This window comes from Macaca mulatta, chromosome 4 (genome assembly GCF_049350105.2).
Source record: "Macaca mulatta isolate MMU2019108-1 chromosome 4, T2T-MMU8v2.0, whole genome shotgun sequence".
Taxonomy (NCBI): domain Eukaryota; kingdom Metazoa; phylum Chordata; class Mammalia; order Primates; family Cercopithecidae; genus Macaca; species Macaca mulatta.
Window position 1 is genome coordinate 151,069,902 of NC_133409.1, and position 12,882 is coordinate 151,082,783.

Consider the following 12,882-nt stretch of genomic DNA (forward strand, 5'->3'; position numbering starts at 1 on the left):
TTTTTTGTTCTCGCTGCAAGAACAAAATTTCAGAGTATCAAGAGACAGAATCAAGCTAAAGAGATTTACTCTATTTTATTGTTCAGAAAATGCAATCTCAAGGATAATCTAGACTGTTACGGGCTAAATTGTACCCCCCAAAATTGGCATGTTGATATCCTAACCCCCCAGTACCTGAGAAAGTGACTGCGTTTGGAGAGGTCTTTAAGGAGGTCATTAAGGTAAAATGAGGTCATGTGACTGTGCCCTAATTCAATGTGACTAGTGTCCTTATAAAAAGAGAAGATACAGAGGAGTGACCATGTGAAGACACAGAGAGAACACATCTACAAACCAAGGGAAGAAGCCTCAGAAGAAACCAGCACTGCCAACACCGTGACCTTGAACGTCCAGTCTCCAGAACTGTGAGACGATGAATTTCTGTTGTTTAAGTCACCCAGTGTGTTACTTTGTTATGGCAGCCCCAGCAAATTAAAACAAACATATTACCCTGCCCAATGCCGAGTTCTGCCTGACTCCACTGTGGTTCCAATTGGATCAAGGTATATATGCTCTGGGACCTCTCCAGCTCCTCCTCAGAAATGGCAAAGAATCCCATGTCCAGCTCCTGGGGTTCCTGATGGCAGTAAGAGGCAGCTCGTTATGGGGAAGAGCTTTGGTGTGACCAAGACCTCATAGGCTGTAGTACTGTTCATGGGGGGTGATTTCCCACTTGCTGGTCTCATGATAGTGAGTTCTCACAAGATCTGATTGGTTAAGAGTGTGGCACCTCCTCCCACCCCCTCCTGCTGCCCTGTAAGAGGTGCCTTGCTTCCCCTTCACCTTCTGCCATGATTGTAACTTTCCTGGGAGCTCCCCCACCGCCATGTGGAATGCTGAGCTAATTAAACCTCTTTTCTTTATAAATTGTCCAATTTAGCACTGTGAAACACACTATTGCAGGCACACATAAGTCCAAGTCAAATGAAAATGGATGCAAAAAGCAATGTCATGCAAACAGTAAACTTAAGGAGGTTGAAAGAGTTATAGTACTACCAGTAAAAAAGAGACTTTCAAATGAAATGTATTACCAGAGATTAAAAAAAGGAGACACTTCATAACAAAAGTGTCAATTCAACAAAAAGACATGCAATCCGAAATGGGCCCAATTGCATAACTTCAGAGTTCATGAAAAAAGTTGACAAAATTACAGAGATAGAAATGGAGAATTGCATGAGCATGATTAGATATGTTAAAAGTTTCTCTTTAGCAATACATTTAAAAACTATAAAAAATTCCAACAAATACCTAGAAAACCAAAAAGCATTAGCCTTGCAGACTTTATTGACTTATATACATATGAACGTCAATGAAAAAATACATATGATCTCAAGTGTGAATGAGACATTTACCAAGAGAAACTGTATTTCAGGCCATAAAACAATACATTTGAAAATATTGAAATCATACGAGATATATTTTCTGACCATATGGAAACACATTAGAAATCAGTAACAATAAGATGACCCTGTGGACTGAATGTTTCTGTCATCCCCTAAATTCACATATTGAAACCTAATCCCTAATGTGATGGTGTTTGGAGGTGGGGCCTTTAGGAGGTGATTAAGTCCTGAGGGCAGAGCCCTTATTAGTGAGATCAGTCCCCTTATAAAAAGGACCTCATTGAACTCCTTTGCTCCTTCCACCATGTAAGGACACCAAGAAAAGACACCATCTGTGAATCAGGATGCACCCTTCATCACACACTGTCTCTGCCATTGTCTTGACCTTGGACTTCCCAGGCTCTGGAATTGTGAGAATTGTGAGAAATAGATTTCTGTTGTTTATAAGCCACACAGACTACAGTGTTCTGTTTCAACAGCCCAAATGGACTAAGATACATTATCATAAAAAATACCAAGTATCTGGAAATTAAACATCACAATTCTGATCGACAATTTTGTCAATGAAATCACAAGAGAAATTAGGACGTCTTCTAAACTGAAGGATATGAAAGTACAATAAATCAAAATGTATGGAATGTAGCTGTAGTACTAGAGAAAATTTGGTATCTTTACTTTCCTGTATCAGAAAAGAAGAAAGGTCTCCAATTAGTAACTTAGCTTCTGCCATAAAAAAACAAACAGGAACAAAGTGAACCAAAGCATGCAGAGGAAGGAAATAATAATGAAACTGAAGTCAATGAATCAGAAAGATAAATAAAATTAATAAATCAAAAAGTTGGTTATATGGGAAAATAATCAGTAAATTTTATAAACCCCTAGCTAGACTGATCAAGACATAAAGACCCAAATTAACAATATCAGGAAGAAAAGAACATCAGTGCACAGTCTTCATGTCCTGAAAAGAAATATTAATAATTTCATGCCAGTAAGTTTGACAACCAAATGAACAATTTCCTTGAGAGAGAAAACTCATGAAAACTGACCCAAGAAGAAATAGAAAATGTGGCCAGCTATGTATAAATTGTAGAAATTGAATGTGTAATTGAATTCCTTCCCATAAAGGAAACTCTAGGTCCAAAAGACTTCACTGATGAATTGTATGGAACATATAACATCAATTTTAAACACATCATTTTTGAAATTAAAGGAGGCAACCATTTTCAACTCTATGAGGCCAATATTACTAAGATTAAGAAAAAAGAAGAGAAAACCCAGACAACAAAATCACAAGAAAAAAGAACCACAAACAAGTATTTATCTTGAACCCAGACCCAAAAATCTATGCAAAAATTATCAAATTCAAATAAACATAAAAAGAACAATATGTCATGCCAGACTGGTTTTATATGGAGAAGTAAGTTTGATTTAACATCTGCAAATTAAATAATACAACTCAATCAATATAGTAAAAAACAGTCTGGGTGCTGTGGCTCACGCCTGTAATCCCAGCACTTTGGGTGCCCAAGGTGGGGAGATTACTTGACATCAGGAGTTTAGGACCAGCCTGGCCAACGTGGTGAAACCCCACCTCTACTAAAAATACTACATTAGCCGCGCCTGGTGGTCGGCACCTGTAATCCCAGCTACTCAGGAGGATGAGGCAGGAGAATCTCTTGAACCAAGGAGGCGGAGGTTGCAGTGAGCCAAGATTACACCACTGCACTCCAGCCTGTGCGACAAAGTGAGACTCTGTCTCTAAATAAATAAATAAATAGATAGATAGATAGATAAATAAATAAAATAAATAATTTTTTTTTGAAACGGTCTCACTCTGTCACCACGGCTGAGTGCAATGGCACAATCATAGCTAATTGCAGCCTCAACCTCTCAGGTTCAAGCAATCTTCCTGGCTGTTGCAGCCGCCTGCGCCGGTGCAAGAACAGACAGCAGCAACTCCCCCCCACCAAGCCACCACTACTGCTGGTGCCAGCATTACAAAAGAACACCACAGCCCCACTCCCGGCGGTATCCTCACACCAGCGGAAGCACCTGCTCCCCACTATGCTGCCTCAGCTGTTGGCAAGTGCCCTGAAACTAAAATAAAAGGCAAAAAAAAAAATTTTTTTTAAAAACATGTTTAAAAGGTATCAAAAGAAGAGACGCCAGAAGTTAAGTGCAACAAAAACAAACACTGACAAATGGAATCTAATAAAAGAGCTTCTGCACAGCAAAATAAACTATCAACAGAATAAACAGTCAGCCTACAGAATGGGAGAAAATATTACAAACTATGCATCTGACAAAGGCCTAATTATCCAGAACCTATGAGGGATTTAAACAAATTAACAAGCAGAAAACAACCCCATTAAAAAGTAGGCAAAGGACATGAACAGACATTTTTCAAAAGAAGTCATACACATGGCCAATAAGCATATGAAAAAATGATCGACATCACTAATCATTAGAGAAATATGAATCCAAACCACAATGAGATACCATCTCACACCAGTCGAATGGATATTATTAAAAAGTCAAAAAATTACAGATGCTGGCAAGGTTGCAGAGAACAGGGAACACTTATACACTGCTAGTGGGAATGCAAATTAATTAGTTGAGCCATTATGGAAAATAGTTTGGCAATTTTTCAAAGAGAACTACCATTTGACCCAGCAATCCCTTTACTGGGTCTATTCCCAAAGGAATATAAATCATTCTACCATAAAGACACATGCACGTGTATGTTCATTGCAGTGCTATTCAGAATAACAAAGATATGGAATCAACTTAAAAACCCATCAATGGTAGACTAGATAAGGAAAAGATGGTACACAGACACTATGGAATACTATGTAGCCATAAAAAAGGACAAGGTCATGTCCTTTGCAGGAACATGGATGGAGCTAGAGGTCATTATTCTGAGAACTATCACAGGAACAGAAAACCAAACACCATGAGTTCTCGCTGATAAGTGGGAGCTCAACAGTGACTACACATTGACTCAAAAGAAGGAAACAGTAAACACCAGGGCCTACTAGAGGGTCGAGGATGGGAGAAGAGTGAGGGTTAAAAAACATCCTATCAAGTACCATGCTTGTAACCCGCATGATAAATTAATCTGTACACCAAACTCCTATGACATGGAATTTAAATACATAACAAGCCTGCACATGTACCACAGAACCTAAAAGTTAAAAAAATAAATTAATAAAAAATAGAATGCAACACTCACTTGTGATAAAATGTGTCAGTGAATAGGAATTGTAGGCAAGTTCTTCAATCTGATCAAGGGCTTCTATGTAAAACCTACAACTCACATTATATTTTATAATGAAAATTGATTACTCTCTACCTAAGATCAGGAAAACAGCAAAGATATTGTCCTGGAGGTCCTGGCCGGAGCATTAAGCCAAGAAAAAGAAATGAAAGACTTATAAATGAAAGAGAAGTAAAATGTCCTTGTTTGCAGGTGACAATATTATGCAAGTGGAAAATCCTAAGGCAAATACAACTTCTAGAAGTAATAAGTGAATTTATGAAAATTGTAGGGTACAATTCCTCTACAAAAGTAATGTATCTACAAGTAATGTAAAATCAGAATGATGAAAAATTTAAAAATCCACTTATAAAACAATGATTAAAGTAATACCATGTCCAGGCATCAATGTTTTAATAGTGTGTATGATTTGTACACTAAGTTCTACATGGCACCACCAACAGAAAGTAAAGAAGATTGATATAAACAGAGAGATAGTGCATTCAAGAACTGGAATCTCCGATGTTATTAATTCTCCAAAACTGAGCTATTACATTAAGTGTAATATCAATTAAAACACTGGTGAGCTTTAAAAGAAATGTTTAAAGAAATGGCAAGCTGAATCTATGGAAATACAAATAACTGAATAGCCAAAATAATTTTTAAAAGAAGAATTTGGAGGATGCTATTGGGTGATTTCGAGATTTACTATAAACATCTAGTAATAAAAAGCAGTGTGATATTGGCATAAAATAGGCATAAATCAGTGGAATACAGTAAAGGGTACATGAATAGAACCACACAGACACGGCTGATCCCAACCCTGACATAGGGTAGGCGCGCCCTCTTGTGTTCAGACCCCTGTCCTGCTGGCTGGACCCCAGGGAAAAACAGAGGAGGTCTTGGCTGAGCAGGTGTCTTTAGCCCTGTGGCCACACGGGGGGCGCCGCCACGATGCTCTCGGATTCTCTGAGCAGAAGAGACGAGTGGGCTGTAAGTCAGGCAGAGATGGCTGATCCGGGGCTGAGCATCAGTGGGGGTGAAGGAGCCTCTGAGCAGCAAGGGACTCCACAACGATGAGAGGAGAGGGAAGCTCTGGAGCCTTGTGCCGTCCCTGAGGTTTCTGTCTCCTCCCTGCAAACCCTCTCTCCAGCCCTTCATAACAACACTGCGGAAAACCGAAAAGAAGAAACATTTCTTCTACTCCTTCTTTCTTTTCAGTGCTCCTTCTTCATGTAACAACAATAACACGTGCATAACTGCTTTCCAGGAAGGATGCATGAGACTTGGCAACGTGCTCATTTCTGGCAGAGGACCTGGGGGAGGAAATTTTCCCTGTAATACCTTTGGAATGTTTTGAAGAATCTTTTCAAAGCATGTTACGTGAAAAATCCCTCTTGGGGCCAGGCGTGGTGGCTCACGCCTGTAATCCCAGCACTTTGGGAGGCCGAGGCAGGTGGATCACTTGAGGTCAGGAGTTCAAGACCAGTCTGGCCAACATGGTGAAACCCTGTCTGTACTAAAAAGACAAAAAAATTAGCCAGGCACGGTGGTGGACACCTGTAATTCCAGCTACTCGGGAGGCTGAGACAGGAGAATCCCTTGAACCTGGGACATGGAGCCTGGAAGTTCATCTCCAGGGCTCCCTTCCACCCTGACATTCTCCTCATTCCATGAGAGCCCGTCCCTGCACTGCCCACTTCATGTGGCATCTCCCATCCCCTCTGATCCCACTCTGCTTTGTTTTTGTTCACAACCCTTTTACTAACATTTAAGAATTATTTACTTATTTATTTATTTGGAGAGACCGGATTGTGCTCTGTCACCCAGGCTGGAGTGCAGTGGTGCAATCTCGGCTTACTGTAGCCTGGAACTCCGGGGCTCAAGTGATCCTCCCACCTCAGCCTCCCAAGTAACTGGGGACTACAGGTGTGTGTCACCACACTTAGCTAGTTTTTTTTTTTTTTTTTGGTACAAATAGAGTCTTGCTGTGTTTCCCACGCTGGTCTCAAACTCCTGGACTCAAGGGGTCCTCCAGCTTTAGCCTCCTAAAGTGCTGGGATTACACACATTTGTGCCCAGCTATGAATGTATTTATTTTAATTGATTATTTCTCTCCTCTAGAATACAAGCGTCATGAGGACAAGGACAGTGATTTTGATTGTTCACAGCTGCATTTCCCTTGCTCTGAATAGTGCCTGATTGTTACTTTAAATATACTAGTTGAGTGAATGAATGAATGAATGAATGCACACATAGACACACACACCAATACACACAGACACAAAGATGCCACCACACAGATTGATATACGCTCTTACTCAGATACTCTCTACACAATGATACAGTCACACAAAATACACACAACTGACGCATTCTTGTGCACATGCTCTTGAATGCTCTTAAATGCTAAATATTCCTTTTTTTTTTTTTTTTTTTGAGACAGGGTCTTGCTCTGTCACTGAGGCTAAATTGCAGTGGTATGATCACAGCTCACTATAACCTTGAACTCCTAGGCTTAAGCAATCACCCCGACTCAGCTTCCCAGCTAGCTAGAGCCACAGGTACCCGTCACCAGGTTCAATTAATTGTTTAGGATTTTGTAGAGGTGGGGTTTTGCTATGTTTCCCAGACTGCTCTCGAACTCCTGGCCTAAAGTGATCCTCTCACCTCAGCCTCTCAAAGCTGTGGGATTACGGGCATGAGCCACCTCATCTGGTCTCAAAACTGAATTTCCACTCCACATGATGTGGTGAACATTTCTCATGTGATTATGTGTTATTAGCCTTAAAATTTTCTCCAAATTATTGTAAAAAATTTCCAAGAGTCCTAAAGTTTCAAAGAATACAATGGTCACCATAGATCTAATTATTTCCTTTGTATATGTAATAAATTATATTTCCATAATTTTTGTTGAAACTTTGGTAATCACTGCTAACATCACGACCCTCATTCCTAAATACGTCAGTACTCATCTCTTAACAAATAACATTTTTCCAACAATAATATTGTTATTACACTGAAGAGAGCTCCTAGAATTCCCTAATATTACAGAATTTCAAAGTAATGGGAAATTGTCTTAATAATTTCCCAAAGGTCTTTCTTGTGGAGGTGAGCAGAGCTCAGGAGCTCCAGCCCTTTCCGAGGTTTCTGTTCTTCCTGCAACTTCTCTCTCCAGCCCCTTGACAGCAACATTCGGGAAAACTGAAAAGCAGAAACATTTTCTTCTTCTCTCCATTGCTCAGGTTTTTTAAAACTCCTGTTTACTCAGTTTTGTTTTATTTGGAAACAACATCTCCACTTCCACATCATATTTTAAGATGTGAACATGCATATTGGCATAATCAAATCTGAGCACAGCTCCCCTGGGCCTCCATCTCCTCAGCAGGGAAGAAGAGGGCCCTATCCTGGGGTCACACATGGGACCCAGAAGTGACACCACCTGCAGAAGGTGTCAGGGTAGACCTGAGACCTGGAATGAGCTCACTTCCCTTCCTCACGTTCAAGGGTCAATCCTCTAGGAATCCCCCTGCCTCAGGCACTCCATTCTGTCATCAGGGGGTCAAGAAAGGTCCAGACAGCACTAAGACCCAACCACTCCACCGTCCTCACCTCCATGGACAAAGCCCAGGTGACAGCCAACCCTGCTCCTCCTCCCTCGTCTCCCACAGCCTCAGCACCATCGTCTGCCTCGAGTCCACCAGGACTGAGCTCCTCATGCCCTTTCCCTGTTTGTGTCAGTCACTCTGGGTCCCCCAAACACCCTGCACTCGCATCCCCACAAGTCACTGCACACCCCTCTTCTGTCCCCCTCATCCTCCCACCGCAACTCCAGAAATCTTTCCACTGCACCCCCTGGAATTCTCAGCCCTTGATCAGCGAAACCTCCACATCCTCTCTCAGGATGTTCCTGATCTCGCAGCTCCAGCAGGAACCTGGGTTTTCCGGAGGACACAGACCCTTCAGAAGTCCTCCCACATGGGGACTTTCCCCAGGGACTTGTACCTTTGGACTCATTTCTCATTGTGGTTTTGAGACCTTTCTGCCTCCCTCCTCCCAAACCTCCCTCAGCTGTCATCAGATTAGGGCCCCACTCCCTTCATTGTAGCCATTCCCTGTGGGCCCCAGGCCGTTCCTCTCAATCCTGACTTGTAGCTCCTGGTTCCCTGGCTCCCTCTCCAGCAGTGCTGTCTCCTTGATATTGATGACTTCAACATATGCAGATGTGGTGGGCTGAGTAATGGTCCCCAAAGAAGTCCAGCCTCAATCTTAGAACCTGTGAACAGCTTGCATTACATGGCAAAAGAGACATTACTCATGTAATGAAGATTAAGGACCTTAAAATAAGGAGATTCTCCTGGACTCTCTGTGTGGCCCAATCAAATCACATGAGCCATTAAAAGTGGAGAACGTGCTCTGGCTGGAGTCACAGATGTTGCAGAAGAGGGAAGAAGAGAAGACACAGCAGAGGAAGCCAGAAGTTCCAAGCCGGGAGGTTGGATGCGCCACAGGAAAAGAAACGGGGACTTCAGTCCTATCTACAAGAATGTGAATTCAGACAAGAGCCTGAATGAACTTGGGAGTGGATTTTTCTCCAGAGTTTCCAGGAAGGAACACAGACCTGCCCATACCTTGGTCTCAGCTCCATGAGACTGGGTGGACTTGCAACCCACACAACTGTGACATGACAAAGAGGTGCTGTTTAAAGCCACTTGGCCTGTGGTAATTTTTATGACAGCAATAGACACCCATACAGCAGAGAGGATGCCCTCACTCCCTGGTTTCTGAGATCCTAAACCTCATCTCCTCAATGACCTTTTCCTCTGCTGTGCCTGGGCCCTGTGCCCTTGTCATCTAGGCCTCATCATGGCCAAGAACCCCAGCACTTAAATACTCTCAGTCTCACACTTTCCACTCTCTGACCGTCTTCCCACTCATCCCCTTGCAGGGTGGCCACAGGCTCTGAGAACACAGATACTATCATTTTATCATATGCTATAATTTGATATCAGCAAATAATTCACTCTATATGTATGTGTTTTTCAGGCTTGGTGTCCACCCTGTAGTACATCAATTCCAGCAATCCTTTGACCCCCTGGGCCCCCCGGGATTCCCAATCTAGTGATCCTGCCATCCACCCATTGTCCCTCAGCCTTGAATGTCCTCTCCTCCCTCCTCACCCATTTTGGATTCTATGGTAGATGATTTCCCTTGCCTCTCCCTTGCGTTGTCACACTTGCTTGGCAAAACTACTCAGCTGGTGGATTCCACCTCTGCCTACACTGCACCTGCTTCCTGAGCTGCAGGAGAGCAGCACACAGGAATCTGACTGCTCTCTCTACCTTCATGACCCAAACCTCATGGGGAGCCCCCACCACGGCCAGCAATCACCTTCTCCCTGCATGGCTCACCCTCAGCCCCCTCCGGGCTGGGTGACTCTTACACACCTTCTCTCTGTGCTCACATGTCCAACCCTCCTTCTCCATTCTTAATTCAGCTGATGGCCTTGTTTCCTACCTCACTGAGAGAAGTGAACACATTAGAAGACAACTTCACAGATTCCACCACCATGAGCTCATGCATTTACAGCTGCACTGCTTGATGGACCTTCCACCACATAGACAGTTGCTGTAGGCTGACCTAGTCCCAGCCAGAGCCAGTTCCTCTGCCGGTGTCCAAACCGCATCCTATCTCATCTACTAATTGAACAGTCCATTCCTTTTTTTTCTTTTATCATCATCATTTTTTCTCTCACCACTGGGCCATTGTGGCAGTCACGGGAATGCACATCTGAGACCCTCAGCTAGAGGAAGTGTAACTGATGATGGTCCCAGCTATTCTAGCCTGAAGCCTATCACTACATTTTCTCTGAAACCATGTTCCCATGAGCTTCTTCCAGCCAACGGTTGAGAACAGCAGGGAAACTAAAGCAGGATCTTTCCTCCACTGAAGGCAAACTGAGCTCCAGGGCTCCCTGATCCTCTTACTGAACTTCCCTTAGCCTGCACTGGGTCTAGGGCACTTCCAGCTGACTCTCCCTCCCTCTCTCCTTCACTGGGGTTTAGACTTGCGTCACCCACAATGGCTCTACCAGCGTTTTCTGTCTTCCTCCCCAATTTCACTCATAAGCATTTCCCTGAATAAAATATCACACTTTTAATAAATATTAGGGTCTTCTCCTCAAGGGACCCTAACTAACAAGAGTGGTGTCAGGAGTGTTCCAAGAACACAGGCCAAAGCATGGGGATTTGGGATGAGCTCACCCACTGCCTGACTGGCCAAGAGGACGCCATCTGGGTTGGTGGAGGACACAGAAAGTTCATAGCACAAGGTGCAGCCGAGCAACTGTGGATCTGCCCAGTGCTGACCTGAGAAGATGCCCTGGTTAGGGGAAGCTATGGCAGGTGTGATGATAGAAGCCTCTGCACAGTAACGACAGGGTGAGAGGGAAACCTACAGAGAGAGACAGTGGAGTTGGCTGAATACAACTTGGCTGTGTTGGTGCCCTATAAAAGGAGAAAGAGAAATTGAGGATTGTTAACAGCAGTCGGTGGCTATGTGTGAGTGCCTCTGCAGTGTCTCATGGACAGTCCTTTATCTCCTCTAGAGGAAGGGCATGTAGCATGGAATAGCAGCTGAAGACATCATTGTGAGGGTCACGGCACTCCAGAGATGTTTGACACTCAGCCAAGGCACGCCTGTTGTGGGAAAGTCAGGGCCCTGCTGGGGAAACCTGAGATTCTGCAAACTGGAAGAGTTATCTAATGGGTGCCCTCCAGGACCCTCTGGGCATGCAGGGGAGGCTCGCCTTTCTCTGGTAATAGTTCCCGCTTCCTGTACTGGAAGATGCTGCAGAAGCCTCCCCCCTGTGACGCAGCGGGAACCCCTCTCAGGAGCTCTGCAGGAACCAGCCGGCATGGCCTTACAGGAGCCCGCGGAGCACTTGCGGGATTGAAATGTGAGGGTGTTTGATCAAAGCATCAGAATGTCAGGCTGGATGAATAAAAATCCTTTGACTTGAGGGCAGTTTCTCAGGACATGGGTTTATCAGGGACTCCAGGGCATGAGGCACACTCACTGCTGGGTGGCTCTATGTAGATGGGGAAAAAATAATGCCCAACTCTCAACAAGTTAACCATGACTTAGTTGCCCTGGAACATGCAGAGGATGAAATAAGAAGCCTGAGGAAAGTCGAGGTGTGGATGAAGCCATTATGTGAGGCCAGAGGCCCATCAGGGTCATATCCCACCAGAAGGCCCAGAGGGCACACCTTGCACCAGAGCCCTCATGAACGTGCTGGTGAGAGAGATCTGCATCAATAAGAAGTGTCGGGGTTCTGTCCTCTGTAGGATGGGGATGATGATAGGAAATGTGGCCCCAGAGTTGGGCTAGTTACTATCTGTTGGGAGAGTGTGGCCCTGAAGAGATAGAGATCAAGTGGTGGCAGTGACCTGCAAAAGTCAGAGGGCACAGTTACCATGACAACCCCAACGGAGCAGCCAAGGTGGTGCTTGACCTGCAGGGATGTGGGGAAGGTTAATAGAGGGCAGTGTCTCAGGTTCAGAACAGAAGGACAGCCAGCAAGGGCGCTGCTTGATATCTATGAAAAGAAAGCAAGAGTTGAGGAGCAGGAGGGTGAGGGTCATTGACTCAGTACAAAATCAGGTTCCATTCTCAATGCCTGTAGACCTCAGTCAACTTTCAGATTCACATCCCAGTGACAGAGGAGGAGTCCATACCCATAGGAGGAAGGACCCTGGAACAGCATGGAAGTGTATGTTGGCTCAATTCCCTGAGCTCTTTTGCAAAGGAACCTACAGCCATTTACTCAGTACACTGGGCAAGGGAAATAGGCAGAATTTGGGGGAGGATTGACATTGGGTGTGAGCTGACATTGATGTCCAGATTTCCACAGCTCCATCATGTTCATCAGAGAGGGGCTTCCAGAGGCCAGGACACATTATAACTCATAATCCTGTAGTCCCAGCCCTGTTTGTTTCCCTATTCCATGAGAACGTAATTGGCAATGATGCACTGGCAGCTGGAGTCACCCCCACACTGGATCCCTCGCCTGTGCAGTAAGGGCTTTTTTTGGGCTGAAGGCCAAAGGGAAGTCTCTGAAACTGCCGCTTTCTCAACTGAATCGGAAGTGATATGACATCCCAGGGCAGGTCTTGTGGAGGTTATTGCAGGTATTGTGGGGGTGGCACCACCAGTAGAGAGCTGTAGGAAGTGGGGCGGTGT

At 44.2% G+C, this 12,882-nt stretch overlaps 1 long non-coding RNA gene across 1 annotated transcript in view; it reads right to left on the minus strand.

Annotated features, from left to right (window-relative positions):
- The window catches only part of LOC144340491 (uncharacterized), a 27,843-nt gene continuing 14,961 nt past the window's right edge, over nucleotides 1-12,882 (minus strand). The window contains exons 2-3 of the long non-coding RNA XR_013416669.1: nucleotides 490-616; nucleotides 1-13 (exon numbers count right to left, since the gene is read on the minus strand). This is a non-coding gene — a long non-coding RNA (uncharacterized LOC144340491). The remainder of the gene's footprint in view (nucleotides 14-489; nucleotides 617-12,882) is intronic.